The sequence below is a fragment of the Musa acuminata genome, chromosome BXJ3-7 (genome assembly GCF_036884655.1).
Source record: "Musa acuminata AAA Group cultivar baxijiao chromosome BXJ3-7, Cavendish_Baxijiao_AAA, whole genome shotgun sequence".
In the NCBI taxonomy this organism is placed as follows: Eukaryota; Viridiplantae; Streptophyta; class Magnoliopsida; order Zingiberales; family Musaceae; genus Musa; species Musa acuminata.
The window spans coordinates 15707413-15714315 of NC_088355.1; the positions used below are offsets into that span (position 1 = coordinate 15707413).

Here is a 6903-nt window from a genome sequence, read left to right on the forward strand (position 1 = left end):
AAACCATGGGAATATTGGTTCACAATCCGAACCCAAGAGTAGAACAGGAGAGACGGGGTTGGTGACCAAAATTATCTGAGTAGAACTTTTGCATCATCGAGAAAAAAAGAAAATAAATTTTTTTTCTCATCATTTATGACAAAAAAAGACAATCATAATTTTTTTTCTTATCAATTACAATAAGAAAAACAATCACAAGCTTCTTTCGTATCCTTTACAACTAGGTATAAAACATAAAAAATAAAAACTTACTTGAACCATTAATGTTAGGAAACCTCTTCTTATCTCTCCGTCTTCATGTAAGTGGTATCTTGGGAGTTTGACGTTATTATCTCGGAGACACCTCGGATACTCTTATGCATTTGGGTTCGAATTACGTCAGGTTGACTCAGACATTAATAATATTTTTTCTAATATTTTGGTACTAAAAGGAGGGTCCGATATCGTAAGAACATTCACCTACCAACCCTCTTAACAAATACCCGAGCAAGGGGGCCCTACCCTTAACTCATAGTACTTTCATTCAAGGGGGCCAGTAGCCAACCTTTTTATGTGTGGGTGCATCTACCTCGATGTAGACACCAATGCAATCCTTACGTTCATTCAACGAACCAAGGGTGATCCTGAGTCTGCTCGTCCCCGCTGAGCCATTCTTAAACCTCAACTGATGGGTATGATACAAGCTATCGTTCCACTCTTACCTCAACTAACCCAACAAGTGACGCCACCTCATCAATTGTAGCTAGCAGCTCCATTGACATCAATACCAATGCCTGTCGGAGTTTCCCCACCTAATGTAATGCCAATATATCAAGAGTGCCTGAGGCTCGTCAAGTTGCCGATCGAGCAAGCACCTTGTTCCCTAACTACGGAATTCAATGGACTACCATATTACCATCTTGTTCCGCCCGAATCTCAAACTTAGTTAATAAATTCGACAAATGATTATCTAAGAATCTAGTTACAACAAATGTACTAACGTTTGAAAGAGATATGATGAAAATTCTAACAATCCAAAGAAGAAGGGTCGACTAACCCCACCCTACGTCAGTCGATGTTCACCAATGATATCTAGGAGGAACCAATCTTAGCCAACATTTATCTTCCATCAATAGAGGCCTTCAATGGTAATATCGACCCATTGGAGCATGTTATTGCATTATGTGCCCAGATGTCATTATATGGTATCTTGGATGCCCTTATCTGTTATGTCTTCCTAACTACGTTAAGAGGCTCGACATGAGAATGATATACCCATTTGAAGCCACTCTCTATCAATTCCTTTATTCAGCTCACTAGGAAATTTGAGCTTCACTACCTTGGGAATATATGCCCAAAGTCATTAACAGTAATAATTTTTGGACTTAGGCAGGGGGAGAAGGAGATGCTCTCAGACTTCGTTACTCGATTTACCAACTAGATTTGAAGAGTAAAAGATGTACACATATCACTAATTATATAGACCTTTATGATTGGGACGGGTAAAGAGGACATCAATGAAGGTACCTAAAGTACTTCTATGAGCCAATCAATATTGAGCAGTAGAGGCAATGATCTTAGATAAGCATGAAGAGATATGTAAAAGGTCAAGATCGGATCAACTACAATCCTCCCTGATCCTAATGTCATCGCAATGATGAAGAAGTGACAGACATGAATTGTCTTGCTCGAGGCCCAAGTCAACCTCACTGAATATGACTAGGATCGAAGTCTTTTTATAAATAAGAGAGAAGAGACTTAAAAGACCCTCAACCAATGAAGACTCTATTGAATAAAAGAGATAGATCTAAATATAATCACTTTCACTAAGATTACAAATGGAAGACTATCATGACTTAAAAGAACATATTGAAGAACTCATTCACCGATGACACCTTAGATGGTTCATTTGAAGCATCAGGAACCTTCACTTTGATCTCAAGGACCAATGGAAAGATAGATTGATGTTACATTATTGGACCAACCTCGGGAAGAGATAGTACTAGTCATAGGTGCCTTACAAGTCAATCACGTAAGTGATGACACGTGTTATATGGTACACACTCTTTTTGCTTCTTATTTATTTAATATTTTATTATTTTATCTTATATAATTGCATATATTGTGATGTCCATAGATCTGTGCAATAGGAATTGGATCATGATGAGATCACAATAATGAGACTAATTCACCTTTAAACATATACTCTAAATAATATTAGTCGTAGGTTACTCGAGAGGGATATCGAGATAACTAGATAGACTATTGTGCTATATACCCATCCATATGATGGAGGCAGTTAGTCTCATAGCTGCTTGTGTGAGGATACTACGGATACATTACAAATACTCATTGGAGAATGAGTTCACTGATTGATCCGCTCAGGGAATGCTAAATAGTTGATGATACCTCATTGTCAAATAGCAATTCCATCATCCCAATGGTGTATTTGGTCCTTAGATTTAAGACACTAAGGATGTCCTGTATGAATACTCTGTTAGAACCGAAATCAGTACTAAGAAGGGGGTGAGGGGATGAATTAGTGCTTTTATAAAAATAACGATTTAGAAAAACCTTATTCGATAATATGCTTAACTTGAAAATGTTTATAGAATATAATAACTAATAAAATCAATAAGTAATAAAGGTAAATAGCAAAAGAAAAGAGCACACCGGATTTATAGTGGTTCGGTCGTTGTGACCTACGTCCACTCCCAATTCCTCCTCCGTTGAGGCCACCGACATCCACGAACGGTCTTCATTCAATGGGTGAAGACTAACTACCATTTTACAACTCTTTTCTCCTTTTAATAGGCTTAGGAGATAACCTTTATACTCCATTTTTATAAAATTTCCCTCACTCTCCTTTAGAATAGTCTCTAAATTTTAGGTGATGGGACTCTACACTTTACAAGGGTTTACAACTTTAGAATCACACGGTTTTGTTCTACTTTCTTGCTTTTTTAAGCAGGAAAGATTGGGGTATTTATAGACCCCAAATGACTTCAAAAGTTAGAGCCAAAATTTAAATCCCCGATATTTTGGGGTACTAGCGGTACCACCGTTTGTGCTGGGCGGTACCATCTCTTGACATTGGATGGTACCACCCATCAATCTGGCGGTACCACTGCTTGACACAATCTCGAAGATTGTATCTTGGAGACTGAGCCGATGGTGGTTTTCTACCGCTTGGATCGATGGTGCCACCACCGAACCCAATATTTGGGTAACTAAATGGGCCTTTCTCTTGGCCCAAAATAGCCTCATCTAAGGCCTAATGTGCTCCTAATTGAGTTAACCTAATTACATTCAAATCAACTTAATTAGAACTCTAAACTAATTCAATCTAGATAAATTATTACAAAGCACAAATCATATGTTGTTCGACATATCATTGGTTCTTCCGGTGCTTCGTTCGATCCTTCGGCGCATCATCCTCTCCTTCAGCATATTGCCCAATCAGCATGTTGACTATTAGGATCGAGGCGACACTAAGAGGGGGGGCGATGAATTAGTGCAGCGGATAAAAACATCGATTTTGAAAAACTTCATACAATAAAAACTGATTTCAGAAATGTGAGTTTAACTTAAAAACATACGAAAGAGTATAATGGAAGTAAAGCAAGTAAGACAGTTTGCAATTAAGGTAAATAGCAAGAACAAAAATGCAAACTAAGTTTTATAATGGTTCGGTCGTCATGACCTACATCCACTCCCGATTCCTCTTCCGTTGCGGCCACCGACATTCACTAACGGTATTTCTTCAATAGGCGAAGACCAACCACCTTCTTACAACTCTATTCTCCTTTTGATAAGCTCTGGAGAGAATCTTTACACCTCTCTTTCGGACCTAGACCTCTCTTCTCCCTTTAGAAAAACTTTCTTTACTAGGAAGAAGGGACTCTACTCTTCAAGAGAGATTACAATTTTTACTTAAGGATTCTTTCCTCCTTTTTAACTCACTTTCTTGTTGTACTAAGCAGGAAAGAGTGGGATATTTATAGGCCCCAAATAAATTTAAACTTGGAGCCCAAAATTCAAATCTTCGAGATTTCGGGGTACAGGCGGTAACACCGCTTACACTGGGCGGTACCACCGCTTGTAGCCTGACATTGGGCAGTACCACCACCCAGTCTGGTGGGACCACCACTTGACACACTATCATTGGGTGGTACCACCGCTAAGTCTGGCAGTACCACTGTTAAGTCTAGCGGTACCACCGCTTGACAGCCTCAAAGACCGAGTTTTTTGAGTTTTCCAACTCACACAGGTAGTTCCACCGCCTGTTCTGGCGGTGCCACCGCCTAACCCAACTTTTGGGTCACTGAATGAGATTCCCAATGAACTCAAATCAGTCCCAATTAAGACCCAATGGGCCCCTAATTGAATTAGCATAATTACACCAAAAACTAACTCAATTAGCCCCCTAAACTACTTCCATCTTAGACAAATAATTACAAAGAATAAATCATTTGTTCGGCATGTCATTGGTTCATTCGACACTCGTTTGATCTTTCGGAGCATGGTCCTCTCCTTCGGCGTATTGCCCAATCGGTATGTTGACACCCAAAACTTTCGATCTCCTTGGCACAACGTCCGATCCTTCGGTCCGATGCCCGAATTCATGGCACGAGCCTTCTGCCGACACATCGACCGATCCTCCGGTCCGGTGTCCAATCTTCTGACATGTTCACTTCGAAAATGGATCGGAAGTTGTAGTAGTCGATACCAAAGTGATACCAAAGTGGATCGAAAGTTGTAGATTTATATTTGAGAAAGGATATCTTATGAGTATTATAATTGATTACACGTGATACAAATTTAACTTTTTATATCGGCTTTCTAAGCTGTTGTAGTAGTCAACACCAAAGTTACATGACAAAAGGTGTGTATCAGCGTAACCTATGACAAGGTAACTCATGAGCCAACCTAAATGTGACTTGTGGGAGACAACACTTGTGTCATTGTTGAGTTTAGATCAGAGGCCTCTCACAATTTGGCTACACAGAGGCCAAGTTCAAATCTGATATGAGTTTAGATCAGCAAAAGAGACTCTCAGCTACAATGAAAGTTCAAGTGGGGTTGATTTGGACTTATATGCTATAGGCACTTGTGTCATTGTTGAAGACAGCAAGGGAGAACCAAAGCTTTCTGACCACAATCAACTTATAGTAAATGATACATAGTAAAAGCTGAAGTATAGAGAGGGTGATGAAGATGACAGCAATTTGCAAAGCCAAAATAGTAACTAACGAGAGGAATAAGCTACTTAGTGACCAAACTCATAGCTCAAGAGTTATCTCCTTTGACATGCTATATATACTTGGGCTCTTTTGGGCTTTGATCAGCCTTCTTCCCTAAAGGGGTGCGATGTTCCCTGTTCTTTCTTCCAAGGTATGAACTAAGCAAGCATTGAATGTAGCAGTGACCAGAGGGAAGCAAGTTTTCAGAGCACGCTTTAGATGAAGGATACAGATTAAAGATAAATGGATCCCTCTGCACCAAAGAAGTATCAGCAAGAATAAAAAAGGCACCATTCAACGACCATCCCAATTCGCCACCCTTCCCACCACGTCGCTTACACGCAGTCCTTCCCTCCTATCTTCTCCATCATCACACCCACACCACCTTTCTCTTCCTCGTACACGACATCAAGGTTGTACAAGATCAAACCATGGTGAGCGATGAGAAGACGACGAGGACAGGCCCAAATATCCACAGCAGAATGGGCAGCGCGGCGTAGAACAGCCGGTTCCCCACCGTGTTGAGAGTGAAGCCCTTCTCCAGCAGATCGCACACGTAGTCGGGGGTCACCAGGCACTCGTCGTCGAGGCCGCAGGCGACGTTGACGAGGAAGTTCGCCTGGTTGACGAACCGAAAGGAGAGGGAGTAGCAGAGGAAGGCAAAGAGGAAGATGAGGAGGGTGACGTACTTGAGAGACACCATGAACTCCCCATGCGCACCGAACACCGAGTCGTTCAGCGGCTTCTTGACGCTGTACGTGCTACTGATGACGGCGGCGAGGCCGGAGCACAGGAGGATGGAGGTGGTGGCCATGAGGGTGTTCCTGATCGTTTGCACTGTTAGAAAGTGGATGTAGGTCATATTGATCGAACCACTCTAAAACTCGATTTGTATTTACTTTGAGCAATTTACTTCTATAGCAAACTATCTCTCCTCCTTACTGTGTTTTTACTATGCCTACATACGCTTTCAAGTAAACACCTTCCGAGATCGGCTTTAATTTTACGAAAGCTTTCAAATTCAAATTCTCTCCGAAACGGATTGAATAGAAACCATTTTCGTCGAATTAGTTTTAATCGAAACAAATCTTTTGAAATTATAAAAGTTTTCGCTGCACTAATTCACCTCCCCTCTTAGTGTCGCTCTTAATCCTAACAATTGGTATCAGAGCAAGGTTCACTCTCGTTTGGTTTAAAACCCAAGAGAGATGGCATTTGTTGGCAACTAAGAGGGTCATTCAATTACACGTCCGCTCATATTCAATGGGACGGGTTACGTATATTGGAAGACTAGATTGAGGATCTTCCTAATTTCAATGGATTTTGAGCTTTAGAACATTGTCAAAAATAGTTTTTAATAGTCTTCTCTTCCAATGAACAATTGGAATGAGTCAGAGAAAAAGACTTTCACTTTAAATGACAAGGCTATGAATGTTTTGTTTTGTGCATTAGATAAAAACGAGTTTAATCGAGTGTCAATTTATGAAATGACTTTTGATATTTAGCACACACTTGAAATGACTCATAAAGGCACTAGTAGAGTGAAGGAGTCAAAAATTAATCTTTTAATGCAAACTTATTAGTTATTTCGGATGAAACCGAGTGAGACCATTGGAGACATGTACACCCGATTTACTGATGTCGTTAATGGTCTAAAAGGACTTGGTAAAGGTTTCTCAGA

The 6903-nt window shown here is 40.3% G+C and overlaps 1 pseudogene; it reads right to left on the reverse strand.

Moving 5' to 3' along the window:
- Positions 1-5214: 5214 nt before the first annotated feature.
- Positions 5215-6084, reverse strand: LOC103991995 (uncharacterized; annotated as a pseudogene).
- Between the last annotated feature and the right edge of the window lie 819 nt (positions 6085-6903).